Here is a 17,726-nt window from a genome sequence, read left to right as displayed (position 1 = left end):
AGATTGTATTTTGGGCAGACAATTACGTGAATACAATTTAGTAAGCTACGTAAGGCTATTAGATTTATAAAGTTAGGTTTTGACTACGCTGAAGATAGCTTATTATAGTTTAACCTGAGATGTTTCCAAATAGATATATTAATCGATAACATACAACCGAATGTAGTGAAATTTGGTTTGAAACCTGTTCAACTCAAAATGTTCAAAGTAGCTTGTAATTACCAGTAACTACGTAATTAGGTGGACATTGGATCACTGAGGTCGTGTTGATGACTACAATATCAGCAATGTCCAGTAGGGTTCTCCGGCCAACTTTGATTTTAGAGCACTTGATACGCTGTATTTTTGTATTCACGAAGTATGGATGCCTGGAAGTAAAAAGAAAGCGAATGAATAAACAAATCACCAAAAATTATTTATCTTCAAACTAATTTAAACTTACCAATTTTATGGCTAATTCAAGCTGAATTTTCAGCTAGGCCTGAGTAGGTTAAACATATGATACGCGAAAACTTTATTGACTACCTTAGTTTGATACGCGAAAAATTTATTGACTACCTTAGTTTGCACTTCTCTTATATATATGTTTATATTTGTCCGAAGCTACTAAACCCAAAAGTACTGAATGCTAAAATTTTGCACACGTGTTCCTTAGCATCTGAAGACATGCTTTCATCTGTGATGAAACTTCTTCCGACACAATTTTCCAATTTTTAAGAAAAACTAAATACATTACATCACTTGCCAATACATTACCACCTTAATGTTTGAATAGATCTAATAATAATCGTACATCTACTTCTCTGATTAAGTACTGTAGCTACGTTCATTCGTTCTACTCATGATGTAATTATGCTATATCTCGGAAAAAAAGTTAACGTTTTCCTTCTTTATTAAAGTAACCCAAGGGTTGGTGGTGGGTGCTGTTGATTAGCTGTCAGTTCAAAATTAGAGATGGCTAGTGCAAACATCACTTGTACAGGTTTTCGCAAATATCCAAGACAATCAATCAATCATTTTCTATAACATTGAAAGTTATTTACATTACTAATAGTAAACTTTCCTTCTTTACGGGTTAATTGGCATATACAAAGGACCTGTGATATTCTCAGATTAATACTAAAAGCAACTGGTAAGTATTAAATCCTCAAAACAGAAAGTTCTTAGGAAATATACCTATAATTTGTTTAAGTCATACTCGACCAAAATAGAGAACGGACACACATGTCTCACTTTGGAAGTAAAGAAAACATTTTATTAATTAAACAATACAGTGACGCGAGATGTCTAATAATTTCTCGTTAAAAGATGGCTTTTCCGTGTGTATCACTATGGAAAATTCTAGGCAAGTCCACGAGACAATCACCAAGACGGACCTGAATAAGACGAAACCAATGACAATTCTGGGTAAAGTTTACCTTTGCTTGGAACTATATTCCAGTTCAAGCTCTGTCAGAGTTTTCCATAAGACGTGTCACCCACGTCAGAATAAACTCATTACCAAAGAAAGGAAAGCAGAATTGTTGAGCGTCTATTTCTAGCCATGTGCAGAAACAGACACGCTTGCATTAGGCCTGACTACGTTTATCATGAGCTCTCAGAGCAGAATTATCGTAGTTTACAGAGTTACACATCTTGTACGCTTGCATTAGGCCTGACTACGTTTATCATGAGCTCTCAGAGCAGAATTATCGAAGTTTACAGAGTTACACATCTTGTTCATTTATAACATTCATTAAGCACAGACAGTCCTATATTAAATTTTAAAACTTTGCCTGAACTATCTGAATAAAGATATATTCGGTTTAGTGCTATGAAAGAAGTACAACCACGATATCTACACTATAGGTCTACCTTCCAAAAACGTTAAGGTTATCGTATTTCTTATTCCGTTTTTAATTATGTATGTGTTTTTAATACTTTATCTTCCTTTTTTTTTGCACTATACAGCCTGTGACTTATCTGCCAATCCACCCGCCCTACCACCACCCCCCAAAAAAAAACAGTAGAAAAAACACTGCATATGAACATCAGTGGCGTAAGTATGCTCTCACCGCCCCCGCATCTTTTGTAGTTACCCAATGACTGAACTACATCATAAACGTTTACTTATCAGCAAACATGCTCGCCCTTTCAGCCGTGGGGGCGTTATAATGTGACGATTAATCCCACTATTCGTTGGTAAAAGAGTAGCCCAAGAGTTGGCGGTGGGTGGTGATGACTAGCTGCCTTCCCTCTAGTCTTACACTGCTAAATTAGGGACGGCTAGTGCAGATAGCCCTCGTGTAGCTTTGCGCGAAATTCAAAAACAAGCAAAACAAAAACAATACTTTTCAGCACGATCTGAGTTTGAACAAACTTTATAAGGCCTAATACGCCTGAATTTTTCTAATGTTAGCACAAATTTGGATCAAGGCAAACAATATCGCTAACAGCGAGAGTACTTAATCGATGAATATACTAATCTTTATAAATGTTTGTTTTATAACACTGTATGCTCCCTGTATTAAATTAGCTATATTAATTACTAGTTAATTTTTACTTCTGATCTATGCACGTATATATTTATATTTCATAGTTCCTTCTTTTTTCTGTTTCCTTTGTCATAACACTTTCAATCATGTAACTAGAGAAATTCAATGTTATTTTTATATGCCCCCTCCCCCATGGCACAGCGGTATGTCTGCGGACTTACAACATACCCGTGGTGGGCAGAGCACAGATAGCCCATTGTGTAGCTTAGTGCTTAATTACAAACAAGCAAAGCTTTTTCTATACATCAAACTATTAATTCATAACATCTTCTGTTTCCATTGTCCTTTACTCAACACAACGAATCTGTATTTACTCTTTTTTTAAGTATATTTATCAGTGTCTACTGAATAATTCAGAAAAATAAGTTAGCAGCATCTTACATATTTTTAAAATTATATAGATATACCGAAGATTCGTGGTTAGAGTCCCGATACCGTAAAAACTCACTCAGCACTTTGAAGCCGTAGGAGCGCTATAAGAATAACAGTCAGATAAGAGTTGTCCAAGAGTTGTCGGTGAGTGCTGTTCACTAGCTTAGTTACCTTCACTTTAACCTATCATTTCAAAATACGGAAGGCTTGTAACGTTAAAAACTGGGTTTCGATACCCGTGGTGGGCACAGCAAAGATAGCCTATTGTTTAGCTTTGTGTTTAAGTACAAACAATCTAAATTACAGACGGCTATGCATAAATAAAGCTTTGTAGAAAATTCTAAAACAACCAAACAGACAACAGAAGCATCATACATGTAATAGATATAGAACACCACAACAAGAGACCTAGACTTATTTTATTTATTTATTTTTGAAGTTGCCCTATGCAGGGTTACAAATGAGGTGTGGCAAGTCGAACGATAGACTGGAGTTCATATTCCTTTAATTATTCTTCAAATTCTATCATACACAGTTCCATTTCTAAAACTCTGTAACGAAATATAAGCTATATAAAACACTAAAATTAATTGAAAGATCATATTTTTTGATCGAACTTATGTTTAAGACTGAAAATGAAGAACAAACAAACCTACACTAGAAACTTTTCTTTACAAATACCAGTTAAGAGACGCTGACTCCTTGGAATTTAACTTAGTCTGAGTCATATAAGATGACTGCTTCCAAAGCGAAAATTGCATGGATTTCCGTGGATGGAGAAAAAGTTACTAGAAAACATGGAGAAAATTCTACGTGGTATTCTCCTAATTACAACAGAAATAAAAAAAAAGTTTTTAAAGCTTTCGTTGTAGTTCTTTTAATGTTATTTTTATACCCGAGTATTTTTTAAGAGAAATAAGACACACAGTTTTTTTACAGACTTGTTTTTACCAACTAATAATATTTTTTATTTATCTACAAGCAAAAGTAGCCGTCTCCAGTGATGGGGGAAGTTGAAGTTAATCTATCAATTTAAATTATTTCATGGACTTTAAAAAGGTTAATTGTGTTGCACTCTTGGTTTCACTCAGAGCCAAATCTCTAAGCTACTTATACCCACCCAGTGAGAAAAGTAATTGTTGAGCATTTCAGTCATGTTAATAGTCGCTCAACAATAATATATGGCAAATCTACATTTAATTCTTTAACTTATGTCACATTTTGAAATATGAATGATAGCGTGATTAATTAATAAAATTTAGCATCAACATTATTCATGCCTATTCTCTCGTCATTTCAAAAGTGAATGTTGAGCTTTGCCTGCGTACGCAGCTTTTCAAACGTAGCGCGGGGAGCGGCTCCCGTTAAACTGGAGACAGAAAAATCCTCGGACAGACACCACGGTTCATTTAACCAAAAACATTAAAGCTCTTTCAACATTTCACCATCAGGTGGAAAGCTAGGCTTATTGGTTCGCACTGTACATGTTTATAAAGGAACGCTACTCTAACAAGTATAATAAAAAAAACTTTCAAAGTAGGGATTAATGTATACGTAACCTAGCTAGCTATAGTAATATAGAAAGTTTTAATGCTATAAAACATACTGAAACGAGAAAGTCCAAACTACAAAAACGGATTTACTTAAACATAAAAATAATAAAATTATCCAGACTAACACAATTACAGGAAAGTAGGGATGATTTTTGAAAAGATTAAACGGTATAAGTTATGTGCATTTCTAAATATAAGTTTAACTTAAAGAAACATCGATATTAAAATAGATATATGATAATAAATGCGTCAGACAAGGGACCCCAGAAACAGCTACCTTTAATTTTTTCATGATGTAAAATTGTTTTCAGACGAAATCGTACATTGATGGATCATTTAACTAACATTAAAAATTCGGTCACTCAAGAGGAACAAAGAAATATTATTTATAGTGTAAAATGCATTTGCGGGAAGGAAATTTACGTATTCAGGAACTCAAAAAACATATTTTCGAAACTCAAGACATCTCTGCTGTATACAGAAGAAATTAAATATAACAACATCGACTTTCTAGACAAAAGGGACTTTTGTTTTACTACTGTTAACATGACTAACCTGGTTTTGTTGCACTATTTTAATATGACTCTCTAGGTGTTGTTGCACTGCTTCATCCACAATTATGTCAACAATGTTTCTTTACATACTTTGTTGCACTATTTTAGTATGACTCTCCACGTGTTGTTGCACTGCTTCATCCACAATTATGTCAACAATGTTTCTTTACATACTTTATTGCACTATTTTGATATGACTCTCCACGTGTTGTTGCACTGCTTCATCCACAATTATGTTAACAATGTTTCTTTACATACTTTGTTGCACTATTTTAATATGACTCTCCACGTGTTTTTGCACTGCTTCACCCACAATTATGTCAACAATGTTTCTTTAAATACTTTGTTGCACTATTTGAATATGACTCTCCATGTGTTGTTGCACTGCTTCATCCACAATTATGTCAATAATGTTTCTTTACATACTTTGTTGCACTATTTTGATATGACTCTCCACGTGTTGTTGCACTGCTTCATCCACAATTATGTTAACAATGTTTCTTTACATACTTTGTTGCACTATGTTAATATGACTCTTCACGTGTTGTTGCGCTGCTTCATGCACAGTTATGTCAACAATGTTTCTTTACATACTTTGTTAAACAACGTTGTAAGGTAATTAATTATATGTAATTTTAATGTTCATTATTAATTTCTTGTTGATTCTCTATTTTTGTCAACCGTGTCAAAGCATGGTACCTTTATATAGATGTAGTCGTTATTACTTGGTCAGTGCGAACCACTACTTTTCTAAATGACACGAAACTTGGATATATATATTTTTTTAACAGCATAATGATTTGGACCCAAAAAGGGCGTTCTCCACACGTTTGCTATTGAAAACATATATGTGTCGCTAATATTGCACTGTTTCGTTTATTCCAAGTCATTTCCGACCACATCGCTATTTGAAATTTCATTTTACTGCATTCCATTTTAACCGTTTGTCTTCTATTCGATTAAGCTTAGCCTTCTGCCTGACCAGCTCTTTAAGGATATAGAATACTCGTGGTTGAATAAAGACTTTATTAGGTGTTGAAAAATAATTCTGTTAAATCTGTCTCATTTATTTGTGTTATGATAGTCTTTTTAATATTACAATAGTGAAAATGCCTTACCAAAACCCAATAAGGATACCGTGTTTGTCTTCTTCCTGGTTGTAATTACAATCCACTGGCCAGACACTGTCGATGCTAGACCCGTTTCCAATAGCTCTAACCCAATAATAAGAAAATGTGGGATATCTCTGGAAAAAAAGAGACGAGTTTTTGTTATGATCTGCAACTTATTGTCAACAAAACAGAAAATGATTTGCTTACCTCACCCCAGGTTTGTTTTATTGCACCAGAAGCTGTGCAAAATTACATCGAAGTGTCCCCTATTATGCAAGTCAAACATATATCAAATACCAAAATTAACACGAATTGAAAACAAATGCAAAGAAAAGAAAACACACATTTCTCTTCTTTTATTAGGCTATGTTACACTTCTTTTGTTGCACTTTTTGGTTATTGTACTGTTTATTCCTCCAGGTCGAATTAATTTATTTCAATGGAATAATGGGACTTGACTGTCACTCACGGTCCCAAAATGTGCAGCGCGATTTTTCGAAAATAAAATGCAAAAAATGGACGCCAGATTTCACAGTCAAGCATGCTAACCCATGTGCCGCGCCTGACCCACTGGAGAAACAGATGATTTGATGACATCACCTACGTAGAAACTTATCAGCTAAAGATAAATGTCGAACTGAAATTTTTTATGCTCTAATGAATTCACTTTCCACATTTCTTACACATTGCCAATAAGCATACGTCAATCACCCTCCAAGGAAAATTTAGCTCTTAAACAGAATATTTAATTATCCTCAATATTGTAGGTCTAAAAGTTGCTTATAAACTTAGTTTTCATACACTGATGAGCAGAATATATAATTCCAGAAAAATTCCTACAAGTTTATCAAACGAAAATAATTCAAATGTGACATAAACTTGTATAAGATGCCAAAGAAAATGAAAAAAAAAAAAAAAACATTTCCAAAGCTAAAGTTGCATTGTATCTCTGTGTAACGTTACCTGCTGCTAACAACGAAATGTAAAAAAAAAACGAAATACGACCAGTTACACTACAGCAGAAACAGTGTAATCTTTCAATAAGGACCGCTCAACCCGAAATAACCGATAACCTAGACTTTGAAAATATTATAGATAAATTTGTTAAACACGGCTATCAAAAGACAATATCGTATCTGTAGTACTATAACATATTGTTGGCAGATTTTGTCATTTGTATTTTATTTATTTTTCTAATTATTAATTCAAGAAAACTCTTTTTGCATTAGTCTGTTTGTTTTTGAATTTCGCGCAAAGCTACACGTGAGCTATCTGCGCTAGCCGTCCCTAATTTAGCAGTGTAAGACTAGAGGGAAGGAAGCTAGTCATCACCACCCACCGCCAACTCGTGGGCTACTCTTTTATCAACGAATAGTGGGATTGACCGTCACGTTATAACGCCCCCACGGCTGAAAGGGCGAGCATGTTTGGTGGGACGGAGATTCGAACCCGCGGACTACCCTCAGATTGCGAGTCGAGCTCCTTAACCACCTGGCCATGCCGGGCCTTTTTGCATTAGTATCAAGCAACACGTGGGCCATCTGCGCTTCTCATGCAGCTGTGATTTGGACCCAGGTTTTCAGCATAAAAGGTAAAAGGTGAGCTAGTGGAGGACTACTTATGTACCTTAAATGCTTTCGTTATGAATGGGCTTTGTAAAGGGCCTCTAAGCCCCATAACCTGACCCTATTTACCATGACTAAAGATTTTTCCTCGGGCTACATATACTAACTTTAACGACAAAATATTCACTTTTATGCAATGAGTGGCAATGATGTTTGCAAACAAATTGTTTTTTTTATGTATTATAACTACCAATCCGAACATTTCTTTGAAATAAACGGAAAAATGGTTTTGAATTTGTTTTAACCTCTAAAAACCGAAAACCCGGAACTACAACTTGAGTCATAACAGTATAACTCTTTTTCACATTTCTTTGTTTGTTTGTTTATTTGTTTGTATTTAAGCACAAAACTACACAATAGGATATCTGTGCTCTGCCCACCACGGGTATCAAAACCCGGATTCTGTCGTTGTAAGTCCGCAGACAAACCGCTGTGCCACTGGGGGCTCTTTTTTCACGTAAAATCTCTAAAAGAGTTAGAAGAAGCCTTGAGGTAACGTACGTTATAACTTTCTTATGTTCCTCAGCCCGTAAACCCTCAAACTAATAATAATGATACTTTGTATAGTAGTAGTCCATACATAAAATATTAACAAGAACTGTCTAACAGCTTCGTAAGTCATTCTATATAATACAACTATAACTTTCTTATGTTCCTCAGCCCGTAAACACTCAAACTAATAATAATGCTACTTTGTATAAGTAGTAGTCCATACATAAAATATTAACAAAAACTGTCTTAACAACTTCGTAAGTCATTCTATATAATACAACTATAACTTTCTTATGTTCCTCAGCCCGTAAACACTCAAACTAATAATAATGCTACTTTGTATAGTAGTAGTCCATACATAAAATATTAACAAAAACTGTCTTAACAACTTCGTAAGTCATTCTATATAATACAACTATAAATTTTAGAAATCGTAGATGTTTGGACACTAAGCATATTGCAACAACTTGTCACAGTTACCGAGTAGATTTTCCATCCGGGACTTGTGGCTAGGTCTGAACTGTTCTCGATGCTAAGAAGCTCACACGTCTGGCCATCGGGAACATGATGTTCAATTGAATTTATGGCAATGCTGTAACATCGTGTATATCTAATACATTTCCGTCCACAGTGTGTAGCAGAGGATTGGAAGGTTTTGAAAACAGTCGTTGCCGAACCTTGCATGTCCTTCTGCCTCATAGTGAAAAATCCCGACCTTATTTCTACACTATAAACGACAAAAATACAGAATACTAGAATTAGAACGAAGCCGACAGTATTTTCTCCCATTATCTATTTTTGGTGATTTTGCAAGTAGGCTAGAAATTGCTATGTCAGGATTGTAAGTCTGCGAATGTTTGTTACAACTGTGATTTATTCCAAGTATAAATGTTTATCAGGCAAACCGTTTAAATAAAATATTGATGATGTTTCTTGTACGTCACAAAGTTATGTTTTATTGTTTCTCTTCATGTGGTTAATAATTCATGATATAATGTTGTTGGGAAACAACAGAACATTATGCGCAGAAAAATTTTCCTCTTTTCTGTTTCTCTTGTAATATCGAGAAGTCTTCCAAGACATTACATTATTGTCAACTGGCACTTGTTCTGAAGAGTGAATCAATAATTACCTGTCTCTGGACGTTTAATGCCCTCCTGAAGCCATTATAATGTACAACTTTTCTGTACCTCTTCTACGCTCGAATTTCATGTTCCTACAGTTACACCCTATTTATGCACGCATCTAACGATTACCAATCTGACAATATCGTCTGTTGGTTAACAAAAAAAAAAAAGAAAAAATAATTTCGGAGAACAAAATCAAAATTTTACTTCATTTTTTTGTTAACACTATTAAAACATGTTTTCTAGATCTCTATAATAATATATTTATTGCTTCCAATCATGTTATTACTCAAAGGTGGTTTTTACTCTTTAGGAAGTCATGTACAGAATGTCACGTTAATAGCAATATACACTGTAATATTAACTATCTTGTGTTCGTAAAAAGGGAAATAACATTTCAACTGTCCTTGGGGAATACATACTAAAATCTTGGTCTATCAGACTTGAATCTAGACTATTGTTCTAAAACGCAATTACTAAACGACAATGTTATGGAAGTATTTTTATATCAATATCCCAGCTAACAGTGCTCGATATAAATTAATCAAACAACTAAAATATTCGGTGTTTTAGACTTTCAAAACTCTGAGGCCCTGACAATTTCAGAGAACAGAAATTACATATCCTGGAAATACAGGCAAAGAAATGACATCACGGTAACTTGTGTTGGGGATATTATTATACATCAATATAGATTAAACAAAGCTTCTACGATAGTTGTTCGAGCAGACAACTAGCACAGATAGCCCATTGTGTAGCTTTGTGCTTAATTACAAACAAACACAATATTGATTGTACTGTTTAGTATATTGAATGTCATTACTTTTAATGTTCTATCAATGTTTATTACTATAATCGTTTTCTAAAGACTGTTTTGCATTGCTAGCTTAACATATCATAAGTACAGTAGGAATGCGCCAGATGTGCAATATGTGCAATACAAAATTAACATTTCAAACACACTGCAAACAGCACTTAAACAAAACTTTATATGAACTTCACATATACTGTTGAGTAGTAAACAAGTCAACTGCATAGTAACAAACTACCAAAGCACTTTAGAAAGTCGGTTGAGTAAAAACAAAAATTGCACAAAACCAGAAATTTGTCAATCTGCCTGACTGACTGATTAACGTTCTGCCTTCACTTTATGCAAGTCTAAAGGCACTTGACTGAATTACGCTACCTTGGCTAAAAGCGTTTTTCTTAGTATAACTTATAACTTTGGTAATAACAAGTAATAGCAATAAACATTTTACAAAACTACTAACGAGCTAACAATACACTAGTAGCCATATTCTATGATTACTAGCATGCTCTGTGAATTGCCAAGTAACAATCCGCTCTCATATCACGTGCGGGTGCACAATGGCTAATGCACATGGCTACATGATCAGCCTATAGCTGTATCAGCTAGATAAAAAAACGTGGACTACGTACATTATCTAGATCTAGGTTCTAACTATGATCTAACATTTGAAAGCGAATTTTTCAGTTATATACATCTCACTCGAGGGTTCTGTGTTGAACAAAGCAGTTCTGTCCCAGCAGTCGGTGCCTACGTAAGGACGAATACTACCACTGCCAAAGTCTGATATGACTTTGTTCGAACAAGAACAATAAGTTGTATAATTTACCTTTGCACTGTTTTCAAACTAAATGTGACATATTGATATCTAAGGTTGTATTTGAAACAGCACGATTTTTTAAATATGCTTTTCAAGGAAACAAAACAAGAGAAAATGAGAAAATCTTATGTTGATAACTTTGAAAAGTCTTTTTCCCAGTGAAGAGAGCATTACTGCAATAATAGAGATAAGGTTAGAAACAGTAATGCTGAATATGTGAAACAAACCTTGGCCGTTAATCCAGCCAAAGAAAAGGCTGCCACCATGGCTAGATGGCAGAAACACTGTAGTAAAGATATCAGCAAAAGCCAGGAAACTTCGAGAGATAGCTCTAAGAAAAGATACGAAAAGATTAGGCCTACAGCCTAGTCACTTTTGAGACCAAGCACCAAGAAAAGCTACTAGAAGGATAAGCCTAGAGCCAAGTCACTCTCGAGACTTAGTATAAAAAACTACAAGACAAGTGTAATTTTTTTAAAAATAAAACAATTAGGAAGTAGAGATGGGAGCACCAAAAAAGCAAGGAAACAAGGTGGGAATGGGCGGGGTAACAATATAACACTTGATGGTTTTTGACATGGTTTAACCTCAAAGTGGGTGTGGCCATCATTCGTGTGTTACTTTGAACTTTGATCCAGTTATAGACGTTAACTGAGTTTTATCAGTGGCTCATCCTTTCTAAATACTCAACAAATTTAAAAATTTCAAAAATTAGCAGTTTGATCATATTTTTAGCCCACCCCTTACTAGTCAAATAGCTATAATGTTTCCCATAAGCAAAGTATGACTATTAGAGTTTCCTGTCTCACTTCCGACATCAAACACCCCCTCTTATGATGTCATGTATTTCGCTAGGATCACGTAATTTGATTATATATATATGTATCTGTACTTGGTTGCTGAAACAAAGTTTGCAACATAGAAATTTGTTATATAAACTGTTCACTTAGTTTATACAATTACTAAGTTACAAAAAAGCACACAGAGTAGGAATGGGCAAAACGATGGCCACATCCACTTTGAGGTTGCACAATGTCAAAAACCATCAAGTTTTGTAATGTTATCCTGCTCATTTCTACCTTGTTTCCTTACCTTTTGGTTCTTTCCTTCTTTTTAATTCCTTTTTATGATTTTTTTTTTTTTACATTTGTATGTGTGTGTTTATATATTATATACTAGTATCCTTTTCGGTACAAAAAATGAATCATTAATATAGACCCCCAGAAGAAATACTTCTGTGAAAGAATTAGATCGATAAGATTCGTCATTTTTTCTCTATGCTTGTCTGGAAAAGACACATACTTACTTATTTAGATGAAATTTGTTGAAATAGTGAAATCTTGATTTGCTCCATAAACGCGTATATAGCTATTTAGGCGTCTTTATAAGTACAATAAATATTAGCTTTTCTCAAACAATACTGCAAAATAGTAATTCTTAATATTTAGACATCTTAAAGGTGGTTTTAAACGGGTGATTTTTATGGCTGCCATTTTGTTTCACCACGATCCCTGCTACCGTATTTAATGATAATTTAGGGACGTAAAGTGACATTATACGGTGTTAGTGCACCAGAAAATTTCCCGGTACCGCCAATGGGGCAAAGTAAACAAGGATCCAGGGACTGCTTGGCTCCTGGGATCTGGAGGACTTATAAGACGTTCTAAAATAAAATCAAAAGTTATCTTTAATTTTTAAAAAATGAAACTAATATTTTTACTACGGATTTTTTCTAAATTGTTCAAGAAAATATTGAAGATGAAAACAAAAGAGCAAGAGTGTTTAAATATAGAAGAATTATATACATATACAGATCACTTATACTCTTTCTCAAAACGTAATTACTCATTTCCGTTGTGCACCTCATAAATATGAACTACTGATTAATGCTAGTGAGTAAAAAGCAAATGTCACAAAATTAATTACATTGTTTGAAAAGTCGTACACGAGAAAACTTCAATTTTTGGGCATTAGATTAAAATAATTATAAAAACTCAATTTCTCTCCACCTTACAGCTTGCAACGGCTGCTTACGGAAGCATTGCCCTTGTAGAAAGTTCTTTAGGAGTGATAAGAAGTTTCACAATTGGCTAAAACTGTGGATAAACTACTACCTCAGCAAATGATAAGTCCTAGAAACACACGCATGAGAAGCAGTTCATAAAAAGGACTTTCTTAATTGCAACTAGAGTTACGTGAATTATGCTAACACAGAAATTCAAGCAATGAAATTAACAATTTCGGAAATAGGCACAATTTTTTTTTCGTAATAATCCACAGTGTATAGTTTTTATAGTTGAAGCTACGCCCTTGTAAAATTATATATGATAAGTACATTCATAATGTAATATTAACGACGGAGATAACAAAACCATTTCTGTACGTTTATATGCTGTGCTTGAGCCTGCATACACTAAACAGAAATATTAAAATACGTATTAAAACAAAAGACAGCAAAATATCATCAAAATACCGATCGACAGTTTTGTTTTTGTTTATTTTTGGCGTACCTATGGAAAATTAAATTAAAATCCCATATAATTTGGATGGAATGTCTATATATCAACTGGCAAATGTGTTATTTTTTACGTTTTCTCACATAACTAGAAAAGAAGATAAAGTAGTCAACGATTCACTCATAAAGCAAGGACATCAGTCATACATTTAAAGAAGGTTATGAGTTATCGAAAACTGTACGCAGCGCTTCGTGTATTTAGGGGTTAATGTTATGTGTGTACTTTCAACTCCAGATTTTTTTAACAGATGGTCAGTATCACTATACTTTTAGCTCAAGGCTATTGTATGAGGGTCGACCTGTAGATATGCATTGTTGGACAAGGCCAATAGATACACAGTTAAAACAACCATACTGTGAACTTAAGACTGTTGCATTAGGTATTTAATTTGACTACTCAAAAAATTAATATCACCGTAAAGCAACATAAAATGGTCAACGCTTCGACCAAGTAACCTTTATTAGTCTGTCATGGTGGGAACTGGCATAGCCTGGTGATCAGGGTACTGGACTCACAATCTGCCAGTCGCGGGATTGAATCTCGTCACCGAACATGATCGTCCTTTGAACTTTGGAGGCATTATAACTTTACGGTCAAAATAATTATTCCTTGACAAAGAGCAGTCCAAGAGGCAGCGGTGAGTGGTGAAGACTAACTGTCTTCCCTCTAGTCTATTAGTTCAAAATTAGGGATGGCTAGCGCAGATAGCTCTCGAGTAGCTGTACGCGAATTCCAACAAAAACAAAGCAAACACACTCTCAGTATGATCCAGAAAGTTGACTTTTTTTTTATTGTTGCTCACAGCAGAATTGGCCATTTTGTATTTTAACATCCAATAGTTGTAGTTGTGGAATTCAAATACCACATATCCTAATTCTTTCATAGCGTAACACATATCTTTCAAATTTGCTAAAGTTCTAGCTCATAACACGATAGTTTGTATGGCGTGCGAGAAATCAGGCCTAGATGTTATCTGCTTTTTCAGGGCCTAGTTATATTTTGTGAGGTAATTTTACAACTATCGCATGGAGCGGTGATATTTCCGAATTCTTGCAATTCATCAGATGATGCAGCTATAAGGATGTAGATCGTGAGAACAGTTTTAACAATCTTGAGAGAGCTAAGGCCTGCAATAAAATGCTGTGTTTTCATTGATGTCCCTAAATCTATATATCGATCGACTGTGCATTAAACAAATAAGATAATTTAGTTACATATGGATTCTGTTTATTTACTTCAGTCAAAAAGTTTTTATGTTAATTTCGCCATTTTAGTTTCAAACAATGCGAGACTGCTAATAAGTAAACCATGGATATTTAATTACGTTCGTAACACCTATCTGACACCTCTCATTTACAACACGCAAAATTCTATTTAATTACGTTCGTAACACCTATCTGACACCTCTCATTTACAACACGCAAAATTCTATTGAGAAATATTGGTGTCTGCCATCAGGGTTCGGTGTGGTTTAAAATTAAATGGTGCAATCTGCAAGTTTGTTTACATGTTTTACCACAAAGGATTCGGATGAATACTCTAATACACATGTCATTAACCCTATGCCAAACTCCGCAGGGCTGAATCTGACCTCTCGATGTCACCGTGAGACGTAGAAGTTATCATTCTTTACATCGTTTGGGTTAGTAGCGAGCCCAGAGTCATCCAAGTCGTGCTAAGAAAAAAAAAGACTGACAAGGGTTTGTTTTTAATTATGCACAAAGCTACACAAGGGCTATCTGTGCTCTGCCCACTACGGGTATCGAAACCCGGTTTTTAGCGTTGTAAGTCCGCAGACATACCGCTGTGCCACTGACAAGGGAACTTAGTCAATATGCGAACGTGAGTAAGTTACCATGGAACGATCACAATGCACGCAGCGAACACTAACTGTGTCTCATTTTTGTGGAGGTATGGGGCCTCTGCTTTTTAGTCCTCGTTATTGACGTAGTACAAGGAGCTGAAGTGTACTACGTAGTTTCTGCTGCTGTTGTACCAAAATATGACAAAGCTGGTCTGGGAGTGACGAACCTACATTTAGTTTTAGTTAAGTTTTTGTGCCAAAAAAAGAACAAGAAAAAAAAAGAGGAGTCATGCCTTTTACTTTCTGGGATACGTATCGGAATCTTCAGGTAAAAATGCAGTGGTATATCATCCAAGACCTTCCAGGAGGTCAGAGCAGTTAGGAAAGTTATGTGACCTCCAATTTCGAAACTATAAGCTCAAAATCGAAAAGACTTGTTGATCCTTATTTCTCCAAGCTTTTTAATAGAGTATTACGGTACACATATTTCTACATTTTGTGAGAGCCATTTGGTCACAACTGAAGGTATTGTACCATGAGGAACATCCTGTTCTGATTTTACATAAGAACCATTGTGTGCTGTGCAGTCGTTGAGTTAACTGAAAAACAGGGGCAGCGGTAAGAAAGGGGGTCTTACCGAGACTGAAGCTACCACAAAATGTGCCTTATCCTCCCATGTAACTCCTATATCCAAATAAAAAGTGCTTGCTGCAATTTAAATAGATTTTCCCTTTTGTTGTGTGTGTGGATAATGTACTATAAATACATAAATGTACTCTTTAACAACCTACGTGAATAATTTTAATGCATCAATGTTACTCAGGTACATAGTCTAATCTGACTAAACAATACTAAGGATATTTGTGTTTATGACATATTCTGAGTAAACATATTCACGCTGTCGCCACTGGTGGTGAACAATTAATTCTGAAAATATAAATCTAACGAGTTTTACATTTGAGTAACGTGGTTTTGAAAAATCAAGCATTATGAGATTGATGAATGTAACCAGCAGAGATGATCTGAATCAGTTACTTGTGTGGTTTATGTATTTTAAGAACCATATATACATGGCTGTTACAAGAAATTACAATGTATCAGAGTGGAGAAATATGACTTGTTATGAGTTTTATGGGATCCTTACAATCTTCAATTGTGTATGGTGTGTGTTGTATGGGATCTTTAGTAAGATCTTCAACTGTGTATGGTGCGTTTTGTATGGGATCATTACGATCGTCATCTGTATATGGTGTTTGTGTTGTATGGGATCATTACGATCTTCATCTGTGTATGGTGTGTTTTGTATGGGATCATTACGATCGTCATCTGTATATGATGTGTATTATATGGGGTCCTTACGATCGTCATCTGTATATGGTGTTTGTGTTGTATGGGATCATTACGATCTTCATCTGTGTATGGTGTGTTTTGTATGGGATCATTACGATCGTCATGTGTATTGTATGGGATCCTTACGATCGTCATCTGTATATGACGTATGTTGTATGGGATTCTTACGATCTTCATCTGTGTATGGTGTGTATTGCATGTGATCCTTATGATCTTAATTTGTGTACGGTGTGTATTGTATGGGATCCTTGAATATGGTGTATTGTAAAACTACTGCTGTTTCACATTTCTTCATGCTCTAGTAAAATTTTCTACTCCATATGAAAATTATTGTATTTTTGTAATAGTCAGTATATTATAATGGCTGGAGACGGCTTGAATGGGTAATGAAGAAACACTTTAATATAAGTTTAACATAACAGCAAATGTACAACGTTTCGACAAGGTTTTGAATTACCCATTCAAGCCGTCTCCAGCCATTATTAGTCTCAAAGTGGGTTCCTCGTCACCGAAGTCAGTATATTATGTTATTTAAAAAATTAGGTGTGGATAAGACGAAACACTGTATAATATTATGAGTTTAGTTTCTCTTCTGACTGACAGTTAGTACAAAGCCAGCTAAAGCACCTTTCAAAGAAACAATTCAGTAAATCATTCAGACAACAGAAATCTTTATCATATCAAGAGTATATATTATACAGCCCAGGAAGATTGACACAAAAAACTCAACTCTATTAGATACCTTTCAGACTGGCAGTGAATATTTTTAGAACTTAACTAATAGCACCTTGAGAATCTTACTGACAAATACAAAGTAAAAATTTATAAAAGGCTTTTAAAATGCTACTGAGCCAGTCACATGGAGATAAAAAAAACATAAAAGGACTTAAATTTCAGCAATAAGAAAGGAAATATTACATAAAATGTAATGTATGCCCCAAATTTATGTATCTCATGATGGAATTTTTTGCATCTTTATTGATGCTGTTATTGGCATTAATATATTTGTTTGTTTGTTTTGAATTTTCGAGCAAAGCTACACGAGGACTATCTGCGCTA

Source organism: Limulus polyphemus, unplaced genomic scaffold (genome assembly GCF_000517525.1).
Source record: "Limulus polyphemus unplaced genomic scaffold, Limulus_polyphemus-2.1.2 Scaffold33, whole genome shotgun sequence".
NCBI lineage: Eukaryota > Metazoa > Arthropoda > Merostomata > Xiphosura > Limulidae > Limulus > Limulus polyphemus.
Note: the sequence above shows the minus strand (reverse complement) of the source record.